Genomic DNA, 27,241 nt, shown 5'->3' with positions numbered 1-27,241 from the left:
CGCTGTTGGAGCGTCCAGGCACAGGACTTCTGCTGCTGCTGACTAAATGGCCTCCTTAATTGGATCATTTGAGTAGCCAGCACACCTGTGCAGGTAGGGCATGACATGATAGGCAGCTGCCTTGATAGCGGGTGGGTGCTGAATGTTCCTAATTGACAAAATAAGATTAATGCTTATGAAGAAATATAAAATCTCATCCCTTCCCCAATATCGCGCCACACCCCTACCCCTTAATTCCCTGGTTGAACTTGATGGACATATGTCTTTTTTCGACCGTACTAACTATGTAACTATGTAACATAACATGGGGGGGGGGGGGTCTCCTGGCTGTTCACACAGGTGTGTCATTGCTGTACATTGACCATGCATTGCTTCTGTGGTATTGCAAAGGCAAAGACAAATGCTTCCAGCCATCCATTGCACTAATGGATTGGTCATCAGCTGGCTGTCTATGTCCCGCATCAATATAGACCAAAGTACAGAGGGTTAGGCTATGCTATTGTGCACCTACCTGATGCATCAGAAGGTGCGAGGCCCTTGCTAAATTCTGTGCACAGACTTTGAGATCTATACTTTAGACTGTATCTAAACCTGCTCCAACATGGACTGACATTCTGGCCTACTTTCAGCCGATGCGACTTGTCTGTCGCTGAACAGTCGCTTTTTATGTATTCAGCACCTATGTATAATGTTGTAAAAATGCTCTAGAAGCTAAAGTCGCAGAAATGTCACACATATTTGGCCTGCAACTTTCTGTGCGACAAATTCAGACAGGAAAAATCTGTATAAATCCTTAGAAAATTATCCCCCAGTGTCTCCATCTGCTGGCGGTATTGAATAAGCATTGCTGCACTGATGGGGTATGCATTAGACGAAAAAAAAGAAGAAAAAGAAGAATAATACGCCCAGAAAAGAGGCGAAAAGGAGAAAAACGTAAAAAAACGTGAAAAAAAAGTAAGAGGAAGAGAAGGGAAAAAAAGGTGGAAATGGGTTTAAAAGTGATTTCGGCGGAGAAATATATATATATATATATATATATATATATATACGCGCACACACACACATATATATAAACGTATTCTCCGTTGAGATATTGCAGCCGCTGCTGTGTCCAGGCCCAGGAGCCTTAGCACTGTGCTGTGATGTCACTCAATACCACTGACATCACTAGGTGTAAACAACATCTCTCCTTTGCTGTGTATGTGACTATGGAGCTGTTTGGTGATGTCGTCTATTATGGCCTTCATAGAAGCAACAGGAGATTGTTGCATCCATCTAGAACCCTCAGAACTACAGTGCTATGATGTCACTCACTTCCACAGGCCTTGCAGAGTGTAAACAACAACAACCCAGCTTTGTTGTGTATGTAACCATAGGGATTTGTGATGTCACCTAGAACCTTCACAGCAGCGACAGCTTTATGAGGAGCATCAGCACTGCTCTGCCTGAGCAGAACCATCACCGCCATAGGTTGTCAAATAACCCGGGTTTAACCCACACAGGTAAGTCCAATGGGGTGCAGGCATGTCCTCTATGCTTACAGCTTCCCGTGGGTGTTGGTTTGATACCGTTTGGGGACAGCCAAGGAGGCATCTGCAGGCAACAAAGGTAGGTGTGTGCTTGTGTGTGTGTTTCCTATGCAGATCCTAAGCCCAGTGTCACATGCAAGTAGGAGGAGTAAGAAGGGTTCCTGGCAAATCCGGGTTATGGATTGCATTTAAAAAGGCCCCGTGGGAGTGCAATGGGCCCCTGTCTTGCTGCTTAGCAATAATGGTATGGGTTTAGGTTCTGCTGTGTGTACTGGTGGTTGACTGCCCCCCAGCCCAGAGTGTGCATGGAAAATTGTCTGGCAGCCTCCCTGACAGCAAGCAGTGATAGTGCCCATGAAGGGCACCTTGTTGGGCCCGCCCCTTTCACGGTTATCGCTTCTCGGCCTTTTGGCTAAGATCAAGTGTAGTATCTGTTCTTATCAGTTTAATATCTGATACGTCCCCTATCTGGGGACCATATATTAAATGGATTTTTGAGAACGGGGGCCGATTTCGAAGCTTGCTTCCGTCGCCCTATGCATTGACCCGATATGGCAGTATCTTCGGGTACAGTGCACCACCCCCTTACAGGGTTAAAAAGAAAGATTCCTACTTTCATTGCTACCTTCCTCGCTGGCTAGCCAGCTAGCCAGCCCTGTGGGCCTTGCTGCTGCTGCAGCCAAAAAACAAAAGGTGGTGCTGCTGCTGCTTCTGCTGCTTCTGCTTCTGCTTGTGTCTGGCCGCTGTTGGAGCGTCCAGGCACAGGACTTCTGCTGCTGCTGACTAAATGGCCTCCTTAATTGGATCATTTGAGTAGCCAGCACACCTGTGCAGGTAGGGCATGACATGATAGGCAGCTGCCTTGATAGCGGGTGGGTGCTGAATGTTCCTAATTGACAAAATAAGATTAATGCTTATGAAGAAATATAAAATCTCATCCCTTCCCCAATATCGCGCCACACCCCTACCCCTTAATTCCCTGGTTGAACTTGATGGACATATGTCTTTTTTCGACCGTACTAACTATGTAACTATGTAACATAACATGGGGGGGGGGGGGGGGGGTCTCCTGGCTGTTCACACAGGTGTGTCATTGCTGTACATTGACCATGCATTGCTTCTGTGGTATTGCAAAGGCAAAGACAAATGCTTCCAGCCATCCATTGCACTAATGGATTGGTCATCAGCTGGCTGTCTATGTCCCGCATCAATATAGACCAAAGTACAGAGGGTTAGGCTATGCTATTGTGCACCTACCTGATGCATCAGAAGGTGCGAGGCCCTTGCTAAATTCTGTGCACAGACTTTGAGATCTATACTTTAGACTGTATCTAAACCTGCTCCAACATGGACTGACATTCTGGCCTACTTTCAGCCGATGCGACTTGTCTGTCGCTGAACAGTCGCTTTTTATGTATTCAGCACCTATGTATAATGTTGTAAAAATGCTCTAGAAGCTAAAGTCGCAGAAATGTCACACATATTTGGCCTGCAACTTTCTGTGCGACAAATTCAGACAGGAAAAATCAGTATAAATCCTTAGAAAATTATCCCCCAGTGTCTCCATCTGCTGGCGGTATTGAATAAGCATTGCTGCACTGATGGGGTATGCATTAGATGAAAAAAAAGAAGAAAAAGAAGAATAATACGCCCAGAAAAGAGGCGAAAAGGAGAAAAACGTAAAAAAACGTGAAAAAAAAGTAAGAGGAAGAGAAGGGAAAAAAAGGTGGAAATGGGTTTAAAAGTGATTTCGGCGGAGAAATATATATAAATATATATATATATATATATATATATATATATATATATATATATACGCGCACACACACACATATATATAAACGTATTCTCCGTTGAGATATTGCAGCCGCTGCTGTGTCCAGGCCCAGGAGCCTTAGCACTGTGCTGTGATGTCACTCAATACCACTGACATCACTAGGTGTAAACAACATCTCTCCTTTGCTGTGTATGTGACTATGGAGCTGTTTGGTGATGTCGTCTATTATGGCCTTCATAGAAGCAACAGGAGATTGTTGCATCCATCTAGAACCCTCAGAACTACAGTGCTATGATGTCACTCACTTCCACAGGCCTTGCAGAGTGTAAACAACAACAACCCAGCTTTGTTGTGTATGTAACCATAGGGATTTGTGATGTCACCTAGAACCTTCACAGCAGCGACAGCTTTATGAGGAGCATCAGCACTGCTCTGCCTGAGCAGAACCATCACCGCCATAGGTTGTCAAATAACCCGGGTTTAACCCACACAGGTAAGTCCAATGGGGTGCAGGCATGTCCTCTATGCTTACAGCTTCCCGTGGGTGTTGGTTTGATACAGTTTGGGGACAGCCAAGGAGGCATCTGCAGGCAACAAAGGTAGGTGTGTGCTTGTGTGTGTGTTTCCTATGCAGATCCTAAGCCCAGTGTCACATGCAAGTAGGAGGAGTAAGAAGGGTTCCTGGCAAATCCGGGTTATGGATTGCATTTAAAAAGGCCCCGTGGGAGTGCAATGGGCCCCTGTCTTGCTGCTTAGCAATAATGGTATGGGTTTAGGTTCTGCTGTGTGTACTGGTGGTTGACTGCCCCCCAGCCCAGAGTGTGCATGGAAAATTGTCTGGCAGCCTCCCTGACAGCAAGCAGTGATAGTGCCCATGAAGGGCACCTTGTTGGGCCCGCCCCTTTCACGGTTATCGCTTCTCGGCCTTTTGGCTAAGATCAAGTGTAGTATCTGTTCTTATCAGTTTAATATCTGATACGTCCCCTATCTGGGGACCATATATTAAATGGATTTTTGAGAACGGGGGCCGATTTCGAAGCTTGCTTCCGTCGCCCTATGCATTGACCCGATATGGCAGTATCTTCGGGTACAGTGCACCACCCCCTTACAGGGTTAAAAAGAAAGATTCCTACTTTCATTGCTACCTGCTTGCTGGCTAGCCAGCTAGCCAGCCCTGTGGGCCTTGCTGCTGCTGCAGCCAAAAAACAAAAGGTGGTGCTGCTGCTGCTTCTGCTGCTTCTGCTTCTGCTTGTGTCTGGCCGCTGTTGGAGCGTCCAGGCACAGGACTTCTGCTGCTGCTGACTAAATGGCCTCCTTAATTGGATCATTTGAGTAGCCAGCACACCTGTGCAGGTAGGGCATGACATGATAGGCAGCTGCCTTGATAGCGGGTGGGTGCTGAATGTTCCTAATTGACAAAATAAGATTAATGCTTATGAAGAAATATAAAATCTCATCCCTTCCCCAATATCGCGCCACACCCCTACCCCTTAATTCCCTGGTTGAACTTGATGGACATATGTCTTTTTTCGACCGTACTAACTATGTAACTATGTAACATAACATGGGGGGGGGGGGGGTCTCCTGGCTGTTCACACAGGTGTGTCATTGCTGTACATTGACCATGCATTGCTTCTGTGGTATTGCAAAGGCAAAGACAAATGCTTCCAGCCATCCATTGCACTAATGGATTGGTCATCAGCTGGCTGTCTATGTCCCGCATCAATATAGACCAAAGTACAGAGGGTTAGGCTATGCTATTGTGCACCTACCTGATGCATCAGAAGGTGCGAGGCCCTTGCTAAATTCTGTGCACAGACTTTGAGATCTATACTTTAGACTGTATTTAAACCTGCTCCAACATGGACTGACATTCTGGCCTACTTTCAGCCGATGCGACTTGTCTGTCGCTGAACAGTCGCTTTTTATGTATTCAGCACCTATGTATAATGTTGTAAAAATGCTCTAGAAGCTAAAGTCGCAGAAATGTCACACATATTTGGCCTGCAACTTTCTGTGCGACAAATTCAGACAGGAAAAATCAGTATAAATCCTTAGAAAATTATCCCCCAGTGTCTCCATCTGCTGGCGGTATTGAATAAGCATTGCTGCACTGATGGGGTATGCATTAGATGAAAAAAAAGAAGAAAAAGAAGAATAATACGCCCAGAAAAGAGGCGAAAAGGAGAAAAACGTAAAAAAACGTGAAAAAAAGTAAGAGGAAGAGAAGGGAAAAAAAGGTGGAAATGGGTTTAAAAGTGATTTCGGCGGAGAAATATATATATATATATATATATATATATATATATATATATATACGCGCACACACACACATATATATAAACGTATTCTCCGTTGAGATATTGCAGCCGCTGCTGTGTCCAGGCCCAGGAGCCTTAGCACTGTGCTGTGATGTCACTCAATACCACTGACATCACTAGGTGTAAACAACATCTCTCCTTTGCTGTGTATGTGACTATGGAGCTGTTTGGTGATGTCGTCTATTATGGCCTTCATAGAAGCAACAGGAGATTGTTGCATCCATCTAGAACCCTCAGAACTACAGTGCTATGATGTCACTCACTTCCACAGGCCTTGCAGAGTGTAAACAACAACAACCCAGCTTTGTTGTGTATGTAACCATAGGGATTTGTGATGTCACCTAGAACCTTCACAGCAGCGACAGCTTTATGAGGAGCATCAGCACTGCTCTGCCTGAGCAGAACCATCACCGCCATAGGTTGTCAAATAACCCGGGTTTAACCCACACAGGTAAGTCCAATGGGGTGCAGGCATGTCCTCTATGCTTACAGCTTCCCGTGGGTGTTGGTTTGATACTGTTTGGGGACAGCCAAGGAGGCATCTGCAGGCAACAAAGGTAGGTGTGTGCTTGTGTGTGTGTTTCCTATGCAGATCCTAAGCCCAGTGTCACATGCAAGTAGGAGGAGTAAGAAGGGTTCCTGGCAAATCCGGGTTATGGATTGCATTTAAAAAGGCCCCGTGGGAGTGCAATGGGCCCCTGTCTTGCTGCTTAGCAATAATGGTATGGGTTTAGGTTCTGCTGTGTGTACTGGTGGTTGACTGCCCCCCAGCCCAGAGTGTGCATGGAAAATTGTCTGGCAGCCTCCCTGACAGCAAGCAGTGATAGTGCCCATGAAGGGCACCTTGTTGGGCCCGCCCCTTTCACGGTTATCGCTTCTCGGCCTTTTGGCTAAGATCAAGTGTAGTATCTGTTCTTATCAGTTTAATATCTGATACGTCCCCTATCTGGGGACCATATATTAAATGGATTTTTGAGAACGGGGGCCGATTTCGAAGCTTGCTTCCGTCGCCCTATGCATTGACCCGATATGGCAGTATCTTCGGGTACAGTGCACCACCCCCTTACAGGGTTAAAAAGAAAGATTCCTACTTTCATTGCTACCTTCCTCGCTGGCTAGCCAGCTAGCCAGCCCTGTGGGCCTTGCTGCTGCTGCAGCCAAAAAACAAAAGGTGGTGCTGCTGCTGCTTCTGCTGCTTCTGCTTCTGCTTGTGTCTGGCCGCTGTTGGAGCGTCCAGGCACAGGACTTCTGCTGCTGCTGACTAAATGGCCTCCTTAATTGGATCATTTGAGTAGCCAGCACACCTGTGCAGGTAGGGCATGACATGATAGGCAGCTGCCTTGATAGCGGGTGGGTGCTGAATGTTCCTAATTGACAAAATAAGATTAATGCTTATGAAGAAATATAAAATCTCATCCCTTCCCCAATATCGCGCCACACCCCTACCCCTTAATTCCCTGGTTGAACTTGATGGACATATGTCTTTTTTCGACCGTACTAACTATGTAACTATGTAACATAACATGGGGGGGGGGGGGGGGTCTCCTGGCTGTTCACACAGGTGTGTCATTGCTGTACATTGACCATGCATTGCTTCTGTGGTATTGCAAAGGCAAAGACAAATGCTTCCAGCCATCCATTGCACTAATGGATTGGTCATCAGCTGGCTGTCTATGTCCCGCATCAATATAGACCAAAGTACAGAGGGTTAGGCTATGCTATTGTGCACCTACCTGATGCATCAGAAGGTGCGAGGCCCTTGCTAAATTCTGTGCACAGACTTTGAGATCTATACTTTAGACTGTATCTAAACCTGCTCCAACATGGACTGACATTCTGGCCTACTTTCAGCCGATGCGACTTGTCTGTCGCTGAACAGTCGCTTTTTATGTATTCAGCACCTATGTATAATGTTGTAAAAATGCTCTAGAAGCTAAAGTCGCAGAAATGTCACACATATTTGGCCTGCAACTTTCTGTGCGACAAATTCAGACAGGAAAAATCAGTATAAATCCTTAGAAAATTATCCCCCAGTGTCTCCATCTGCTGGCGGTATTGAATAAGCATTGCTGCACTGATGGGGTATGCATTAGATGAAAAAAAAGAAGAAAAAGAAGAATAATACGCCCAGAAAAGAGGCGAAAAGGAGAAAAACGTAAAAAAACGTGAAAAAAAAGTAAGAGGAAGAGAAGGGAAAAAAAGGTGGAAATGGGTTTAAAAGTGATTTCGGCGGAGAAATATATATAAATATATATATATATATATATATATATATATATATATATACGCGCACACACACACATATATATAAACGTATTCTCCGTTGAGATATTGCAGCCGCTGCTGTGTCCAGGCCCAGGAGCCTTAGCACTGTGCTGTGATGTCACTCAATACCACTGACATCACTAGGTGTAAACAACATCTCTCCTTTGCTGTGTATGTGACTATGGAGCTGTTTGGTGATGTCGTCTATTATGGCCTTCATAGAAGCAACAGGAGATTGTTGCATCCATCTAGAACCCTCAGAACTACAGTGCTATGATGTCACTCACTTCCACAGGCCTTGCAGAGTGTAAACAACAACAACCCAGCTTTGTTGTGTATGTAACCATAGGGATTTGTGATGTCACCTAGAACCTTCACAGCAGCGACAGCTTTATGAGGAGCATCAGCACTGCTCTGCCTGAGCAGAACCATCACCGCCATAGGTTGTCAAATAACCCGGGTTTAACCCACACAGGTAAGTCCAATGGGGTGCAGGCATGTCCTCTATGCTTACAGCTTCCCGTGGGTGTTGGTTTGATACAGTTTGGGGACAGCCAAGGAGGCATCTGCAGGCAACAAAGGTAGGTGTGTGCTTGTGTGTGTGTTTCCTATGCAGATCCTAAGCCCAGTGTCACATGCAAGTAGGAGGAGTAAGAAGGGTTCCTGGCAAATCCGGGTTATGGATTGCATTTAAAAAGGCCCCGTGGGAGTGCAATGGGCCCCTGTCTTGCTGCTTAGCAATAATGGTATGGGTTTAGGTTCTGCTGTGTGTACTGGTGGTTGACTGCCCCCCAGCCCAGAGTGTGCATGGAAAATTGTCTGGCAGCCTCCCTGACAGCAAGCAGTGATAGTGCCCATGAAGGGCACCTTGTTGGGCCCGCCCCTTTCACGGTTATCGCTTCTCGGCCTTTTGGCTAAGATCAAGTGTAGTATCTGTTCTTATCAGTTTAATATCTGATACGTCCCCTATCTGGGGACCATATATTAAATGGATTTTTGAGAACGGGGGCCGATTTCGAAGCTTGCTTCCGTCGCCCTATGCATTGACCCGATATGGCAGTATCTTCGGGTACAGTGCACCACCCCCTTACAGGGTTAAAAAGAAAGATTCCTACTTTCATTGCTACCTGCTTGCTGGCTAGCCAGCTAGCCAGCCCTGTGGGCCTTGCTGCTGCTGCAGCCAAAAAACAAAAGGTGGTGCTGCTGCTGCTTCTGCTGCTTCTGCTTCTGCTTGTGTCTGGCCGCTGTTGGAGCGTCCAGGCACAGGACTTCTGCTGCTGCTGACTAAATGGCCTCCTTAATTGGATCATTTGAGTAGCCAGCACACCTGTGCAGGTAGGGCATGACATGATAGGCAGCTGCCTTGATAGCGGGTGGGTGCTGAATGTTCCTAATTGACAAAATAAGATTAATGCTTATGAAGAAATATAAAATCTCATCCCTTCCCCAATATCGCGCCACACCCCTACCCCTTAATTCCCTGGTTGAACTTGATGGACATATGTCTTTTTTCGACCGTACTAACTATGTAACTATGTAACATAACATGGGGGGGGGGGGGGTCTCCTGGCTGTTCACACAGGTGTGTCATTGCTGTACATTGACCATGCATTGCTTCTGTGGTATTGCAAAGGCAAAGACAAATGCTTCCAGCCATCCATTGCACTAATGGATTGGTCATCAGCTGGCTGTCTATGTCCCGCATCAATATAGACCAAAGTACAGAGGGTTAGGCTATGCTATTGTGCACCTACCTGATGCATCAGAAGGTGCGAGGCCCTTGCTAAATTCTGTGCACAGACTTTGAGATCTATACTTTAGACTGTATTTAAACCTGCTCCAACATGGACTGACATTCTGGCCTACTTTCAGCCGATGCGACTTGTCTGTCGCTGAACAGTCGCTTTTTATGTATTCAGCACCTATGTATAATGTTGTAAAAATGCTCTAGAAGCTAAAGTCGCAGAAATGTCACACATATTTGGCCTGCAACTTTCTGTGCGACAAATTCAGACAGGAAAAATCAGTATAAATCCTTAGAAAATTATCCCCCAGTGTCTCCATCTGCTGGCGGTATTGAATAAGCATTGCTGCACTGATGGGGTATGCATTAGATGAAAAAAAAGAAGAAAAAGAAGAATAATACGCCCAGAAAAGAGGCGAAAAGGAGAAAAACGTAAAAAAACGTGAAAAAAAGTAAGAGGAAGAGAAGGGAAAAAAAGGTGGAAATGGGTTTAAAAGTGATTTCGGCGGAGAAATATATATATATATATATATATATATATATATATATATATACGCGCACACACACACATATATATAAACGTATTCTCCGTTGAGATATTGCAGCCGCTGCTGTGTCCAGGCCCAGGAGCCTTAGCACTGTGCTGTGATGTCACTCAATACCACTGACATCACTAGGTGTAAACAACATCTCTCCTTTGCTGTGTATGTGACTATGGAGCTGTTTGGTGATGTCGTCTATTATGGCCTTCATAGAAGCAACAGGAGATTGTTGCATCCATCTAGAACCCTCAGAACTACAGTGCTATGATGTCACTCACTTCCACAGGCCTTGCAGAGTGTAAACAACAACAACCCAGCTTTGTTGTGTATGTAACCATAGGGATTTGTGATGTCACCTAGAACCTTCACAGCAGCGACAGCTTTATGAGGAGCATCAGCACTGCTCTGCCTGAGCAGAACCATCACCGCCATAGGTTGTCAAATAACCCGGGTTTAACCCACACAGGTAAGTCCAATGGGGTGCAGGCATGTCCTCTATGCTTACAGCTTCCCGTGGGTGTTGGTTTGATACTGTTTGGGGACAGCCAAGGAGGCATCTGCAGGCAACAAAGGTAGGTGTGTGCTTGTGTGTGTGTTTCCTATGCAGATCCTAAGCCCAGTGTCACATGCAAGTAGGAGGAGTAAGAAGGGTTCCTGGCAAATCCGGGTTATGGATTGCATTTAAAAAGGCCCCGTGGGAGTGCAATGGGCCCCTGTCTTGCTGCTTAGCAATAATGGTATGGGTTTAGGTTCTGCTGTGTGTACTGGTGGTTGACTGCCCCCCAGCCCAGAGTGTGCATGGAAAATTGTCTGGCAGCCTCCCTGACAGCAAGCAGTGATAGTGCCCATGAAGGGCACCTTGTTGGGCCCGCCCCTTTCACGGTTATCGCTTCTCGGCCTTTTGGCTAAGATCAAGTGTAGTATCTGTTCTTATCAGTTTAATATCTGATACGTCCCCTATCTGGGGACCATATATTAAATGGATTTTTGAGAACGGGGGCCGATTTCGAAGCTTGCTTCCGTCGCCCTATGCATTGACCCGATATGGCAGTATCTTCGGGTACAGTGCACCACCCCCTTACAGGGTTAAAAAGAAAGATTCCTACTTTCATTGCTACCTGCTTGCTGGCTAGCCAGCTAGCCAGCCCTGTGGGCCTTGCTGCTGCTGCAGCCAAAAAACAAAAGGTGGTGCTGCTGCTGCTTCTGCTGCTTCTGCTTCTGCTTGTGTCTGGCCGCTGTTGGAGCGTCCAGGCACAGGACTTCTGCTGCTGCTGACTAAATGGCCTCCTTAATTGGATCATTTGAGTAGCCAGCACACCTGTGCAGGTAGGGCATGACATGATAGGCAGCTGCCTTGATAGCGGGTGGGTGCTGAATGTTCCTAATTGACAAAATAAGATTAATGCTTATGAAGAAATATAAAATCTCATCCCTTCCCCAATATCGCGCCACACCCCTACCCCTTAATTCCCTGGTTGAACTTGATGGACATATGTCTTTTTTCGACCGTACTAACTATGTAACTATGTAACATAACATGGGGGGGGGGGGGGTCTCCTGGCTGTTCACACAGGTGTGTCATTGCTGTACATTGACCATGCATTGCTTCTGTGGTATTGCAAAGGCAAAGACAAATGCTTCCAGCCATCCATTGCACTAATGGATTGGTCATCAGCTGGCTGTCTATGTCCCGCATCAATATAGACCAAAGTACAGAGGGTTAGGCTATGCTATTGTGCACCTACCTGATGCATCAGAAGGTGCGAGGCCCTTGCTAAATTCTGTGCACAGACTTTGAGATCTATACTTTAGACTGTATTTAAACCTGCTCCAACATGGACTGACATTCTGGCCTACTTTCAGCCGATGCGACTTGTCTGTCGCTGAACAGTCGCTTTTTATGTATTCAGCACCTATGTATAATGTTGTAAAAATGCTCTAGAAGCTAAAGTCGCAGAAATGTCACACATATTTGGCCTGCAACTTTCTGTGCGACAAATTCAGACAGGAAAAATCAGTATAAATCCTTAGAAAATTATCCCCCAGTGTCTCCATCTGCTGGCGGTATTGAATAAGCATTGCTGCACTGATGGGGTATGCATTAGACGAAAAAAAAGAAGAAAAAGAAGAATAATACGCCCAGAAAAGAGGCGAAAAGGAGAAAAACGTAAAAAAACGTGAAAAAAAAGTAAGAGGAAGAGAAGGGAAAAAAAGGTGGAAATGGGTTTAAAAGTGATTTCGGCGGAGAAATATATATTTGTGGTCGTGGCCCATGATAGTGGAATTGGACGTACTTACCAATGCTTGTCTTGATCTGTTTGTTTCACAACTCGTCCACCTGTAAAACACATCCTGCCACTGAACACACATGCCTTAACCTGGACTGATACTAACTGACCCTTACTACTGAATCTTAACAGCGGTTGAATTGTGCCCAAACCGCGAACGAGGGCACGCCTATAGTGGGCATGCCCTATTGGTGATAAATGAAAAATGGGTTTGGGAGGGTGGGCAACGCTGTGCGATGAACGTGCCGGCTTGCAGAGAGGCCGAACGTTAAATACACCCGGCCCCTCCCACAAATTCAGCCGTAGGCTTCTCACTTGTGGTCGTGGCCCATGATAGTGGAATTGGACGTACTTACCAATGCTTGTCTTGATCTGTTTGTTTCACAACTCGTCCACCTGTAAAACACATCCTGCCACTGAACACACATGCCTTAACCTGGACTGATACTAACTGACCCTTACTACTGAATCTTAACAGCGGTTGAATTGTGCCCAAACCGCGAACGAGGGCACGCCTATAGTGGGCAAAAAATGATAACACGGTTAGGTAAATGGTGAAAGCAAAATTACTTTTATTTATTACAGCACTAAAAATTTGAATACATCCGCCATTTCTAACTGGGGGTTGGGAATGTATGCCGCATAGGCATCTGATTTCCATCTTCCTAATTTTTTTAATATATGGACCGGTACTCCGTGTTTGGAGGCTGCGGAGGCTGCTCCAATGCGGAACGAGTGTCCTGAGTAGCAGCGTGGGTCAAGACCTAACAGCCTAATCAACGTGCGTACATGACTGACAAACTGAGCGGTGGTGAGAGGAGCTGAATCAAAAGGCAGCAGTGGCCTTAACTCTGGTTTGCCATTCATGATGTTTACCCACTCCGTGAGTACCGCAAGAGGGCACCAGGGGTTACCGGAGGGATAATACCGCACCATGGTGGACTCCCTGCAGGTTTTCGTGACCCGTAGTGTGAGCTCTGCATGACTTTGCTTAATGCTGAGTTGGCCTATGTCTACGAAAGGTGCTGAACGTGACGCACAAGTGATCTCCCCAGGCCTCAAAAACCCATAAAGCGCCAAATATATGCCGACCTTGATAACCTTGCTGTGGAACCACCCGAACGGGGCGGAGTCGAGAAGATTCGACATGTTTCTGAAGATTTCCCCTGTAATAGGTTGCCGTGTACCCACCCGCGGGATGGAGGTAGAATTAACCCCTTTTAATGCCGCTTTGATAAGATGTATTGAGCATATGGAAGGCTCTTCAGGGAATTGTAAAGCATGGTAGTGTTGAATTCCGGATATATGTAACTTGATGGAGTTGTAAGACAAGCTCAGGTCAGAGTGGCAAAAGGCAATGAACTGTAGTATAGTGGAAATGCTAAAGCCCCAAGGCAAGGCGTGTCTGTCCAGAAATGAGCTGTATAAGCTGATGGCTGCTGCGTAAGCCTTCCTTGTCCTTGGGGCTAATGAACTCCTCACTAAAGTTTCTGCTATCAGGGAGTAACGCCTCAATCCAGAGTTAGCACCCGATGTGAAGGCACTGTGGTGGCTACTGGCTCCGCACCTGGTGAGACCTGGAAAAAAAGATCATAGTTACCCCTAGACAAGGCATCAGCCGCTGTGTTGCAAGTTCCAGCTATGTGTACTGCAATGAAGTTGAAATTGTGTTGTAGTGCTATCCATACTAGCCTGCGCAAATAACTCATGACCTGTAATGATTTGGATCTACCCTTGTTAACTGTCTGTACTGTGGCCAAATTGTCACAGAAAAACGTGACCGTGGATTTGGACCATGAGGATCCCCAGACGTGTGCTGCTGCCACTATGGGATACACTTCAAACAAGGCGGAAGTGCGGCTGAACCCAGGGACATCCATAACCTCTGGTGGCCATCGGCTGGCCATCCACTGCTCGCCATGGATTGCTGCGAAACCCAGTGTGCCTGTGGCATCCGTGTACACCTTAGGGGAGTCGAGAGTGACAGCTGGCAAGAAAATTGACACCCCATTCCACTGACTGATGTGATCATGCCACATGTGTAAGTCTGCCAACGCTTCAGGACCTAACTTGACCGGACTACCTGACTTTGTTGCTAGTGACAGTAGTGCCAACAGCCTTGATACAAAAGATCTACCCTGCGGAATTATCCGCATTGCGAAAGCTAGCATGCCTAGCAAGCTCTGTAGTTCAACCCTTGATGTCACTCGTGTTCTCATGAATTTCTGGATGGTTTCTTTAATTCTACTGAGTTTGTCTGCGGGCAGGCTGGCCTGCATTCTCTCTGTGTCCAGTACCACACCTAGGAATGTAATCTTAGCTGATGGTCCCTCCGTTTTCCCATGAGATACTGGTATACCCAGGGTGTCGAATAAAGACCTCAGTGCTAGCAGACTGTTGGGATTACCGCCTGGGGGATCTAACAGGAGAAAGTCGTCCAAGTAATGTATGACGTGTCTACAACCTGACACATTTACCAGTACCCAGTGCAATGCTCTTGCTAGCTGTTCGAACAACCACGGGCTGCTCTTGGAGCCGAACGTGAGTCTTGAGGCGAAATAGTACATGCCCTGCCACTTTATGCCATACCACTTCCACAACTCTTCTGCTATTGGTAGCAACTTGAAGGCATCGGCAATATCTGCCTTTGCTAACCATGTACCTGGTCCCAACTGAAGAATATTTTGTATAGCGAGGTCGACTGAAGCATATTTCATAGCAAATTCTTCAGATGGGATCAGGGCATTCAGGCTGGGTACTACAGAAGAATATGGGGCAGATAAGTCGTAAATTAAACGTTTTTTATTGGAGAATTTCCCTGTCACCACCCCGACCGGACTGACCCTCCAGACTTCGAATGGTGACGTCTGGAATGGCCCGATGATGAAGCCTTTGGTTAACTCCTGTTGGATTAATTCCGTAACGACCTGGGGTTGCTGCGTGGCTGACCGTAAATTTTTGCACTCAAACGTAGATTGAGGTAAAGACACTAAGCCTGTGTGGAAACCCGACCTGAAGCCTGTGAGTAACCATTGTACCCAGTCTCGTTCCGGGTGATCTGCCAACACACCAGCCAGCGCATCCACCTGGACCCCGCCTAGTCACGACTGCTGTGACCTCTGAGAGCACAATGAGCTGGGATGGGCCCGGAAGCAGAGCAAGCACACGTGCAACAACCTGCAGTTGCTGAAATTGCAACTTGCCAAGTTGTAGTTGTTGCATACCTGGCTCCTGCCCAGGTACCTCACAGGGCGCCCCAGTTTGTCTACAGCAGTCGAGAACTTGTGCCCGGGAGCAGGAGAAGCCGTGACCCCCCTACTGGTACTTGGCTCAGGCTCGTGGCTGGCGCTGGAACACCACGGGGCTGTGTGTGAAATAGACTGGCAGATGGTGCAGGTCGGAGCCTTCAACCCAGCAAAATGCTTACAAAACAGTTCGGTGTCTACCACTCCCCAGTCTGTTTCGTAAGCGAACTGACTGACCCCTGCCGCAGCCTTTGCCGCAAAGGACTTGTGGTACTCGTAGAAGTACGACCCGCCGTATTTGTACGCAAACTCTGATAATTTGTACAAATACAGGTCCAGCTCTTCCCTCCTCTCTGGTTTCTCAGTACAGATCACATCCCTGTATAGGCTGAAAGCAATCACAAACTCTACTATAGTGAGCTTGCGGTTTAACCTGGCATCCTTGCTCTTGAAGACCACCGAGACCTCCCCACATGCTACCGTCTTCGTCTCAGTGACGTCTTGGGTGCTGATAAGCAAGGATGCCAGGTTAACGTCCTTGCCGTCCAGAATATCCTTGCGGATGGAAGCGGGAATGAAGTGTGATGGCGTGATTTTTGGAGGAGTTGTTCCCCTACCTACAGGAGTTGCCACCATAGGCGTAGCTGGGGTTGCGGGTGCAACCGCCGCGAGGGGAACTGATGCTTGGGACGCACTACCCCTCTCGAATGTGTCCATTCTGGATTCCAGGCTGGACATGGAGGACAACATGCTGTTCATCATAGAATGCAGTTGTGCCAGGGACGTGGCTACTGTCTGCCCTGACATGTCCTGCTGACTGCCGCTCGCTTCCTGTCCTGATGTTAGCAGCTTGTATAATTCTGCTTTCCTAGCTACCGCCGGAAATGGAATTCCCTTCTTGCGAAGCTCCTCCATCAATCTGGGAATTGTCCAGGATCTGTACGCCGTGCCTATTCCCTGCTCGGAACTCCTGGCAGGGGTTTCTGGGACAGACAACGTGTCTTCGATGTCTGATGCGTTCGACATAATGCCTCCACCTGTCCGGGCCATGACGGGTGCCGGGGAGAGATTAATAAAACATGAAAACCATGTATGCCTTCCGACTCTAGTTGATAAGCCCTTCTGCTACTAACCTGCCAACTACCACCGTCAACCGTCAGGCAAGGACCTAGGACAACACGATATATTAACACATGCTATAACATTCCTACTATCGACTCAGGTGCCTACCACCTCACCGTGTACTACCTAGACCAACTCTCCTGGCTCGTTGACCGTGACTATACTAGACCATCCCAATTGTCGTGAAAACATGATCGTGGGACAGTGAAACCGCCAACATTTACACCATCGTGACATAAGGTTCTAAGGCCTGCGGAGCACAAGCCCCTGTCGTGGACCGTGTGAACGCAACGTGTCGCCTCGTGCGAATTGCTCTGAAAATGTGTCCGCAACTGTCTTGTCGTGGTTCCGTCCTGCAAGATGTTTCGGGAGATAGTCTAATTATAAGTGTATTGCTCTGAAGACGTGTCAGCAGCAATGAGTCGTAGCTACCCTCCTGAAGAACGTGTCAGGATAAGTGGATCTGCGCTTAATCGTACGTGTGCCGTGTGGTATGCTCTGAAAACGTGTCAGCAGCAAACCAGATGTAGGTTACCCCCCTGAAGACGTGTCAGGACAACGGGTTAAATTCCTACCAATGAATGACGTATGGTATGCTCTGAAAACGTGTCAGCAGCCAATAACTGTTATGTCCCCCCCCCCCCGCCACCCTGCATGCGTGTCAGGGTGACGGTTCACTTCTATTCAAGTGTGTAGCGCGATGGCATGCTCTGAAAAACGTGTCAGTAGCAAACCAGCTGTAGGTTACCCCCCTGAAATCGTGTCAGTACAACGGGTTAACTCCTACAAAAGTGCGTAACGTGTGGTATGCTCTGAAAGACGTGTCAGTAGCAAACCTGGCTGTAGGTCACCCCCTGAAAGCGTGTCAGGATAACAGGTTAAACTCCTACATATGTGCGTGACGTGTGGTATGCTCTGAAAAACGTGTCAGTAGCACACCTGGAAACGAGTTGAAGATGACCAGCTGTGAATGCTGCCCCTAAATCGTGTCGGACTGCAGTTGTTGGTTACTCTTATGAGTCCGTAACGTGAGCTATACGGTGTGCTCTGGCCACGTGCCAGTAGTCCTTGTTATGCGGGAGTGTCAATGTTTGCTCCTGTGTGGCGTTCCGTATGTCCTGTGATGCTAGCCATGGGGCCTGTCCAAGGAATGACACCCGTCCCCCTTTTTTATTTTTTTTTTATACGACCATGCCCCCCACATGTACATGCATACGCATCTGCACCCACCCTCTGCATGTGCGTACACCTGCGCATGCATGCCCTGACGCGTCAGACGCCAATAGTCGTTTCAGAGGTTTACTGTTATGTCCCCCCCTGTGTTGGCCCCTGTTCTGTTGTCATATACTGAGATCTATCCGGATGAGCTGCGGCTGTTGACCCCCTGGAGACATGACCTCCGCCCCACTGCACGTGGTATCCCCGTGATCACATCTCCAGAGTAGTCACAGCCTGTGCCTTGTCAGATCAATCATAGCTGTCAATGTATCTCAGTAATGTGCATCAACTGTGACAACTACCGGTTCCCAGTGCTAATACATATACCTTGGAACATACCTATGAGTTTTGACTGTTTTGCCAGGACTTGTCCTACGCACTTTTAAGCCTATAAAGTATAAATGCATAATGTAACAATACCCAGCCACATAGTACGTTATCCCATCGTCAAGATTGAAGACCTTGTACCCTCCTTCTTGTCAGCGATATGCATGGCACGTACCCTGTCACAACCACCGCCGGTGATCACTCAGAAATAACGACATAACAAGTTATCACCATCCTCAGTACCGACATGCTGCCAATCAACCCCCCCCTCACAGACTCTGCACTGCCATCTAAGCGTCCCTGGCAGAATCAGTTGGCTGCGAATCTGCCGTCCCCCCTGCGAGGAACCGTTTGCGGGGCTGTACGTTTCACGGGCGTGGCCACTAAAGGCCCCTGTATCCAGCGCTTACCCGTCCTCTGGATTCAGTCCTGGAGATCGATGCGTGTCCCCTGGCTGAACGCCCGCCGTTCACCTGACCGGAACCGGAAATCCCCGCTTGCTGACGTCCCTTCCTGTAACGTCTCCAACGCTGTGCGAACAACGCTGTGCGATGAACGTGCCGGCTTGCAGAGAGGCCGAACGTTAAATACACCCGGCCCCTCCCACAAATTCAGCCGTAGGCTTCTCACATATATATATATATATATATATATATATATACGCGCACACACACACATATATATAAACGTATTCTCCGTTGAGATATTGCAGCCGCTGCTGTGTCCAGGCCCAGGAGCCTTAGCACTGTGCTGTGATGTCACTCAATACCACTGACATCACTAGGTGTAAACAACATCTCTCCTTTGCTGTGTATGTGACTATGGAGCTGTTTGGTGATGTCGTCTATTATGGCCTTCATAGAAGCAACAGGAGATTGTTGCATCCATCTAGAACCCTCAGAACTACAGTGCTATGATGTCACTCACTTCCACAGGCCTTGCAGAGTGTAAACAACAACAACCCAGCTTTGTTGTGTATGTAACCATAGGGATTTGTGATGTCACCTAGAACCTTCACAGCAGCGACAGCTTTATGAGGAGCATCAGCACTGCTCTGCCTGAGCAGAACCATCACCGCCATAGGTTGTCAAATAACCCGGGTTTAACCCACACAGGTAAGTCCAATGGGGTGCAGGCATGTCCTCTATGCTTACAGCTTCCCGTGGGTGTTGGTTTGATACCGTTTGGGGACAGCCAAGGAGGCATCTGCAGGCAACAAAGGTAGGTGTGTGCTTGTGTGTGTGTTTCCTATGCAGATCCTAAGCCCAGTGTCACATGCAAGTAGGAGGAGTAAGAAGGGTTCCTGGCAAATCCGGGTTATGGATTGCATTTAAAAAGGCCCCGTGGGAGTGCAATGGGCCCCTGTCTTGCTGCTTAGCAATAATGGTATGGGTTTAGGTTCTGCTGTGTGTACTGGTGGTTGACTGCCCCCCAGCCCAGAGTGTGCATGGAAAATTGTCTGGCAGCCTCCCTGACAGCAAGCAGTGATAGTGCCCATGAAGGGCACCTTGTTGGGCCCGCCCCTTTCATGGTTATCGCTTCTCGGCCTTTTGGCTAAGATCAAGTGTAGTATCTGTTCTTATCAGTTTAATATCTGATACGTCCCCTATCTGGGGACCATATATTAAATGGATTTTTGAGAACGGGGGCCGATTTCGAAGCTTGCTTCCGTCGCCCTATGCATTGACCCGATATGGCAGTATCTTCGGGTACAGTGCACCACCCCCTTACAGGGTTAAAAAGAAAGATTCCTACTTTCATTGCTACCTGCTTGCTGGCTAGCCAGCTAGCCAGCCCTGTGGGCCTTGCTGCTGCTGCAGCCAAAAAACAAAAGGTGGTGCTGCTGCTGCTTCTGCTGCTTCTGCTTCTGCTTGTGTCTGGCCGCTGTTGGAGCGTCCAGGCACAGGACTTCTACTGCTGCTGACTAAATGGCCTCCTTAATTGGATCATTTGAGTAGCCAGCACACCTGTGCAGGTAGGGCATGACATGATAGGCAGCTGCCTTGATAGCGGGTGGGTGCTGAATGTTCCTAATTGACAAAATAAGATTAATGCTTATGAAGAAATATAAAATCTCATCCCTTCCCCAATATCGCGCCACACCCCTACCCCTTAATTCCCTGGTTGAACTTGATGGACATATGTCTTTTTTCGACCGTACTAACTATGTAACTATGTAACATAACATGGGGGGGGGGGGGGTCTCCTGGCTGTTCACACAGGTGTGTCATTGCTGTACATTGACCATGCATTGCTTCTGTGGTATTGCAAAGGCAAAGACAAATGCTTCCAGCCATCCATTGCACTAATGGATTGGTCATCAGCTGGCTGTCTATGTCCCGCATCAATATAGACCAAAGTACAGAGGGTTAGGCTATGCTATTGTGCACCTACCTGATGCATCAGAAGGTGCGAGGCCCTTGCTAAATTCTGTGCACAGACTTTGAGATCTATACTTTAGACTGTATCTAAACCTGCTCCAACATGGACTGACATTCTGGCCTACTTTCAGCCGATGCGACTTGTCTGTCGCTGAACAGTCGCTTTTTATGTATTCAGCACCTATGTATAATGTTGTAAAAATGCTCTAGAAGCTAAAGTCGCAGAAATGTCACACATATTTGGCCTGCAACTTTCTGTGCGACAAATTCAGACAGGAAAAATCAGTATAAATCCTTAGAAAATTATCCCCCAGTGTCTCCATCTGCTGGCGGTATTGAATAAGCATTGCTGCACTGATGGGGTATGCATTAGACGAAAAAAAAGAAGAAAAAGAAGAATAATACGCCCAGAAAAGAGGCGAAAAGGAGAAAAACGTAAAAAAACGTGAAAAAAAAGTAAGAGGAAGAGAAGGGAAAAAAAGGTGGAAATGGGTTTAAAAGTGATTTCGGCGGAGAAATATATATATATATATATATATATATATATATATATATATATACGCGCACACACACACATATATATAAACGTATTCTCCGTTGAGATATTGCAGCCGCTGCTGTGTCCAGGCCCAGGAGCCTTAGCACTGTGCTGTGATGTCACTCAATACCACTGACATCACTAGGTGTAAACAACATCTCTCCTTTGCTGTGTATGTGACTATGGAGCTGTTTGGTGATGTCGTCTATTATGGCCTTCATAGAAGCAACAGGAGATTGTTGCATCCATCTAGAACCCTCAGAACTACAGTGCTATGATGTCACTCACTTCCACAGGCCTTGCAGAGTGTAAACAACAACAACCCAGCTTTGTTGTGTATGTAACCATAGGGATTTGTGATGTCACCTAGAACCTTCACAGCAGCGACAGCTTTATGAGGAGCATCAGCACTGCTCTGCCTGAGCAGAACCATCACCGCCATAGGTTGTCAAATAACCCGGGTTTAACCCACACAGGTAAGTCCAATGGGGTGCAGGCATGTCCTCTATGCTTACAGCTTCCCGTGGGTGTTGGTTTGATACCGTTTGGGGACAGCCAAGGAGGCATCTGCAGGCAACAAAGGTAGGTGTGTGCTTGTGTGTGTGTTTCCTATGCAGATTCTAAGCCCAGTGTCACATGCAAGTAGGAGGAGTAAGAAGGGTTCCTGGCAAATCCGGGTTATGGATTGCATTTAAAAAGGCCCCGTGGGAGTGCAATGGGCCCCTGTCTTGCTGCTTAGCAATAATGGTATGGGTTTAGGTTCTGCTGTGTGTACTGGTGGTTGACTGCCCCCCAGCCCAGAGTGTGCATGGAAAATTGTCTGGCAGCCTCCCTGACAGCAAGCAGTGATAGTGCCCATGAAGGGCACCTTGTTGGGCCCGCCCCTTTCACGGTTATCGCTTCTCGGCCTTTTGGCTAAGATCAAGTGTAGTATCTGTTCTTATCAGTTTAATATCTGATACGTCCCCTATCTGGGGACCATATATTAAATGGATTTTTGAGAACGGGGGCCGATTTCGAAGCTTGCTTCCGTCGCCCTATGCATTGACCCGATATGGCAGTATCTTCGGGTACAGTGCACCACCCCCTTACAGGGTTAAAAAGAAAGATTCCTACTTTCATTGCTACCTGCTTGCTGGCTAGCCAGCTAGCCAGCCCTGTGGGCCTTGCTGCTGCTGCAGCCAAAAAACAAAAGGTGGTGCTGCTGCTTCTGCTTCTGCTGCTTCTGCTTCTGCTTGTGTCTGGCCGCTGTTGGAGCGTCCAGGCACAGGACTTCTGCTGCTGCTGACTAAATGGCCTCCTTAATTGGATCATTTGAGTAGCCAGCACACCTGTGCAGGTAGGGCATGACATGATAGGCAGCTGCCTTGATAGCGGGTGGGTGCTGAATGTTCCTAATTGACAAAATAAGATTAATGCTTATGAAGAAATATAAAATCTCATCCCTTCCCCAATATCGCGCCACACCCCTACCCCTTAATTCCCTTGTTGAACTTGATGGACATATGTCTTTTTTCGACCGTACTAACTATGTAACTATGTAACATAACATGGGGGGGGGGGGGGGGGGGTCTCCTGGCTGTTCACACAGGTGTGTCATTGCTGTACATTGACCATGCATTGCTTCTGTGGTATTGCAAAGGCAAAGACAAATGCTTCCAGCCATCCATTGCACTAATGGATTGGTCATCAGCTGGCTGTCTATGTCCCGCATCAATATAGACCAAAGTACAGAGGGTTAGGCTATGCTATTGTGCACCTACCTGATGCATCAGAAGGTGCGAGGCCCTTGCTAAATTCTGTGCACAGACTTTGAGATCTATACTTTAGACTGTATCTAAACCTGCTCCAACATGGACTGACATTCTGGCCTACTTTCAGCCGATGCGACTTGTCTGTCGCTGAACAGTCGCTTTTTATGTATTCAGCACCTATGTATAATGTTGTAAAAATGCTCTAGAAGCTAAAGTCGCAGAAATGTCACACATATTTGGCCTGCAACTTTCTGTGCGACAAATTCAGACAGGAAAAATCAGTATAAATCCTTAGAAAATTATCCCCCAGTGTCTCCATCTGCTGGCGGTATTGAATAAGCATTGCTGCACTGATGGGGTATGCATTAGACGAAAAAAAAGAAGAAAAAGAAGAATAATACGCCCAGAAAAGAGGCGAAAAGGAGAAAAACGTAAAAAAACGTGAAAAAAAAGTAAGAGGAAGAGAAGGGAAAAAAAGGTGGAAATGGGTTTAAAAGTGATTTCGGCGGAGAAATATATATATATATATATATATATATATATATATATATATATATATATACGCGCACACACACACATATATATAAACGTATTCTCCGTTGAGATATTGCAGCCGCTGCTGTGTCCAGGCCCAGGAGCCTTAGCACTGTGCTGTGATGTCACTCAATACCACTGACATCACTAGGTGTAAACAACATCTCTCCTTTGCTGTGTATGTGACTATGGAGCTGTTTGGTGATGTCGTCTATTATGGCCTTCATAGAAGCAACAGGAGATTGTTGCATCCATCTAGAACCCTCAGAACTACAGTGCTATGATGTCACTCACTTCCACAGGCCTTGCAGAGTGTAAACAACAACAACCCAGCTTTGTTGTGTATGTAACCATAGGGATTTGTGATGTCACCTAGAACCTTCACAGCAGCGACAGCTTTATGAGGAGCATCAGCACTGCTCTGCCTGAGCAGAACCATCACCGCCATAGGTTGTCAAATAACCCGGGTTTAACCCACACAGGTAAGTCCAATGGGGTGCAGGCATGTCCTCTATGCTTACAGCTTCCCGTGGGTGTTGGTTTGATACCGTTTGGGGACAGCCAAGGAGGCATCTGCAGGCAACAAAGGTAGGTGTGTGCTTGTGTGTGTGTTTCCTATGCAGATCCTAAGCCCAGTGTCACATGCAAGTAGGAGGAGTAAGAAGGGTTCCTGGCAAATCCGGGTTATGGATTGCATTTAAAAAGGCCCCGTGGGAGTGCAATGGGCCCCTGTCTTGCTGCTTAGCAATAATGGTATGGGTTTAGGTTCTGCTGTGTGTACTGGTGGTTGACTGCCCCCCAGCCCAGAGTGTGCATGGAAAATTGTCTGGCAGCCTCCCTGACAGCAAGCAGTGATAGTGCCCATGAAGGGCACCTTGTTGGGCCCGCCCCTTTCACGGTTATCGCTTCTCGGCCTTTTGGCTAAGATCAAGTGTAGTATCTGTTCTTATCAGTTTAATATCTGATACGTCCCCTATCTGGGGACCATATATTAAATGGATTTTTGAGAACGGGGGCCGATTTCGAAGCTTGCTTCCGTCGCCCTATGCATTGACCCGATATGGCAGTATCTTCGGGTACAGTGCACCACCCCCTTACAGGGTTAAAAAGAAAGATTCCTACTTTCATTGCTACCTGCTTGCTGGCTAGCCAGCTAGCCAGCCCTGTGGGCCTTGCTGCTGCTGCAGCCAAAAAACAAAAGGTGGTGCTGCTGCTGCTTCTGCTTCTGCTTGTGTCTGGCCGCTGTTGGAGCGTCCAGGCACAGGACTTCTGCTGCTGCTGACTAAATGGCCTCCTTAATTGGATCATTTGAGTAGCCAGCACACCTGTGCAGGTAGGGCATGACATGATAGGCAGCTGCCTTGATAGCGGGTGGGTGCTGAATGTTCCTAATTGACAAAATAAGATTAATGCTTATGAAGAAATATAAAATCTCATCCCTTCCCCAATATCGCGCCACACCCCTACCCCTTAATTCCCTGGTTGAACTTGATGGACATATGTCTTTTTTCGACCGTACTAACTATGTAACTATGTAACATAACATGGGGGGGGGGGGGGTCTCCTGGCTGTTCACACAGGTGTGTCATTGCTGTACATTGACCATGCATTGCTTCTGTGGTATTGCAAAGGCAAAGACAAATGCTTCCAGCCATCCATTGCACTAATGGATTGGTCATCAGCTGGCTGTCTATGTCCCGCATCAATATAGACCAAAGTACAGAGGGTTAGGCTATGCTATTGTGCACCTACCTGATGCATCAGAAGGTGCGAGGCCCTTGCTAAATTCTGTGCACAGACTTTGAGATCTATACTTTAGACTGTATCTAAACCTGCTCCAACATGGACTGACATTCTGGCCTACTTTCAGCCGATGCGACTTGTCTGTCGCTGAACAGTCGCTTTTTATGTATTCAGCACCTATGTATAATGTTGTAAAAATGCTCTAGAAGCTAAAGTCGCAGAAATGTCACACATATTTGGCCTGCAACTTTCTGTGCGACAAATTCAGACAGGAAAAATCAGTATAAATCCTTAGAAAATTATCCCCCAGTGTCTCCATCTGCTGGCGGTATTGAATAAGCATTGCTGCACTGATGGGGTATGCATTAGACGAAAAAAAAGAAGAAAAAGAAGAATAATACGCCCAGAAAAGAGGCGAAAAGGAGAAAAACGTAAAAAAACGTGAAAAAAAAGTAAGAGGAAGAGAAGGGAAAAAAAGGTGGAAATGGGTTTAAAAGTGATTTCGGCGGAGAAATATATATATATATATATATATATATATATATATACGCGCACACACACACATATATATAAACGTATTCTCCGTTGAGATATTGCAGCCGCTGCTGTGTCCAGGCCCAGGAGCCTTAGCACTGTGCTCTGATGTCACTCAATACCACTGACATCACTAGGTGTAAACAACATCTCTCCTTTGCTGTGTATGTGACTATGGAGCTGTTTGGTGATGTCGTCTATTATGGCCTTCATAGAAGCAACAGGAGATTGTTGCATCCATCTAGAACCCTCAGAACTACAGTGCTATGATGTCACTCACTTCCACAGGCCTTGCAGAGTGTAAACAACAACAACCCAGCTTTGTTGTGTATGTAACCATAGGGATTTGTGATGTCACCTAGAACCTTCACAGCAGCGACAGCTTTATGAGGAGCATCAGCACTGCTCTGCCTGAGCAGAACCATCACCGCCATAGGTTGTCAAATAACCCGGGTTTAACCCACACAGGTAAGTCCAATGGGGTGCAGGCATGTCCTCTATGCTTACAGCTTCCCGTGGGTGTTGGTTTGATACCGTTTGGGGACAGCCAAGGAGGCATCTGCAGGCAACAAAGGTAGGTGTGTGCTTGTGTGTGTGTTTCCTATGCAGATCCTAAGCCCAGTGTCACATGCAAGTAGGAGGAGTAAGAAGGGTTCCTGGCAAATCCGGGTTATGGATTGCATTTAAAAAGGCCCCGTGGGAGTGCAATGGGCCCCTGTCTTGCTGCTTAGCAATAATGGTATGGGTTTAGGTTCTGCTGTGTGTACTGGTGGTTGACTGCCCCCCAGCCCAGAGTGTGCATGGAAAATTGTCTGGCAGCCTCCCTGACAGCAAGCAGTGATAGTGCCCATGAAGGGCACCTTGTTGGGCCCGCCCCTTTCACGGTTATCGCTTCTCGGCCTTTTGGCTAAGATCAAGTGTAGTATCTGTTCTTATCAGTTTAATATCTGATACGTCCCCTATCTGGGGACCATATATTAAATGGATTTTTGAGAACGGGGGCCGATTTCGAAGCTTGCTTCCGTCACCCTATGCATTGACCCGATATGGCAGTATCTTCGGGTACAGTGCACCACCCCCTTACAGGGTTAAAAAGAAAGATTCCTACTTTCATTGCTACCTGCTTGCTGGCTAGCCAGCTAGCCAGCCCTGTGGGCCTTGCTGCTGCTGCAGCCAAAAAACAAAAGGTGGTGCTGCTGCTGCTTTTGCTGCTTCTGCTTCTGCTTGTGTCTGGCCGCTGTTGGAGCGTCCAGGCACAGGACTTCTGCTGCTGCTGACTAAATGGCCTCCTTAATTGGATCATTTGAGTAGCCAGCACACCTGTGCAGGTAGGGCATGACATGATAGGCAGCTGCCTTGATAGCGGGTGGGTGCTGAAT

General features: G+C 47.2%; 9 non-coding genes across 9 annotated transcripts; all 9 read left to right on the top strand.

The window, feature by feature from the left end:
• Positions 1 to 1,921: 1,921 nt before the first annotated feature.
• Positions 1,922 to 2,112, top strand: LOC130315150 (U2 spliceosomal RNA). The gene has a single exon (XR_008862729.1). It is a non-coding gene; the product is annotated as a U2 spliceosomal RNA (small nuclear RNA).
• Positions 2,113 to 4,218: 2,106 nt separating this feature from the next.
• On the top strand, positions 4,219 to 4,409 carry LOC130315148 (U2 spliceosomal RNA). The gene has a single exon (XR_008862728.1). It is a non-coding gene; the product is annotated as a U2 spliceosomal RNA (small nuclear RNA).
• Positions 4,410 to 6,497: 2,088 nt separating this feature from the next.
• Positions 6,498 to 6,688, top strand: LOC130315147 (U2 spliceosomal RNA). The gene has a single exon (XR_008862727.1). It is a non-coding gene; the product is annotated as a U2 spliceosomal RNA (small nuclear RNA).
• Positions 6,689 to 8,786: 2,098 nt separating this feature from the next.
• Positions 8,787 to 8,977, top strand: LOC130315146 (U2 spliceosomal RNA). The gene has a single exon (XR_008862726.1). It is a non-coding gene; the product is annotated as a U2 spliceosomal RNA (small nuclear RNA).
• A 2,086-nt stretch (positions 8,978 to 11,063) lies between these two features.
• LOC130315145 (U2 spliceosomal RNA) lies at positions 11,064 to 11,254 on the top strand. The gene has a single exon (XR_008862725.1). It is a non-coding gene; the product is annotated as a U2 spliceosomal RNA (small nuclear RNA).
• Positions 11,255 to 19,912: 8,658 nt separating this feature from the next.
• LOC130315144 (U2 spliceosomal RNA) lies at positions 19,913 to 20,103 on the top strand. The gene has a single exon (XR_008862724.1). It is a non-coding gene; the product is annotated as a U2 spliceosomal RNA (small nuclear RNA).
• A 2,089-nt stretch (positions 20,104 to 22,192) lies between these two features.
• On the top strand, positions 22,193 to 22,383 carry LOC130315143 (U2 spliceosomal RNA). The gene has a single exon (XR_008862723.1). It is a non-coding gene; the product is annotated as a U2 spliceosomal RNA (small nuclear RNA).
• Positions 22,384 to 24,486: 2,103 nt separating this feature from the next.
• LOC130315142 (U2 spliceosomal RNA) lies at positions 24,487 to 24,677 on the top strand. The gene has a single exon (XR_008862722.1). It is a non-coding gene; the product is annotated as a U2 spliceosomal RNA (small nuclear RNA).
• Positions 24,678 to 26,749: 2,072 nt separating this feature from the next.
• Positions 26,750 to 26,940, top strand: LOC130315207 (U2 spliceosomal RNA). The gene has a single exon (XR_008862780.1). It is a non-coding gene; the product is annotated as a U2 spliceosomal RNA (small nuclear RNA).
• Positions 26,941 to 27,241: the final 301 nt, after the last annotated feature.

This window comes from Hyla sarda, unplaced genomic scaffold (genome assembly GCF_029499605.1).
Source record: "Hyla sarda isolate aHylSar1 unplaced genomic scaffold, aHylSar1.hap1 scaffold_186, whole genome shotgun sequence".
NCBI lineage: Eukaryota > Metazoa > Chordata > Amphibia > Anura > Hylidae > Hyla > Hyla sarda.
This window is presented reverse-complemented; position numbering and strand designations above follow the sequence as displayed.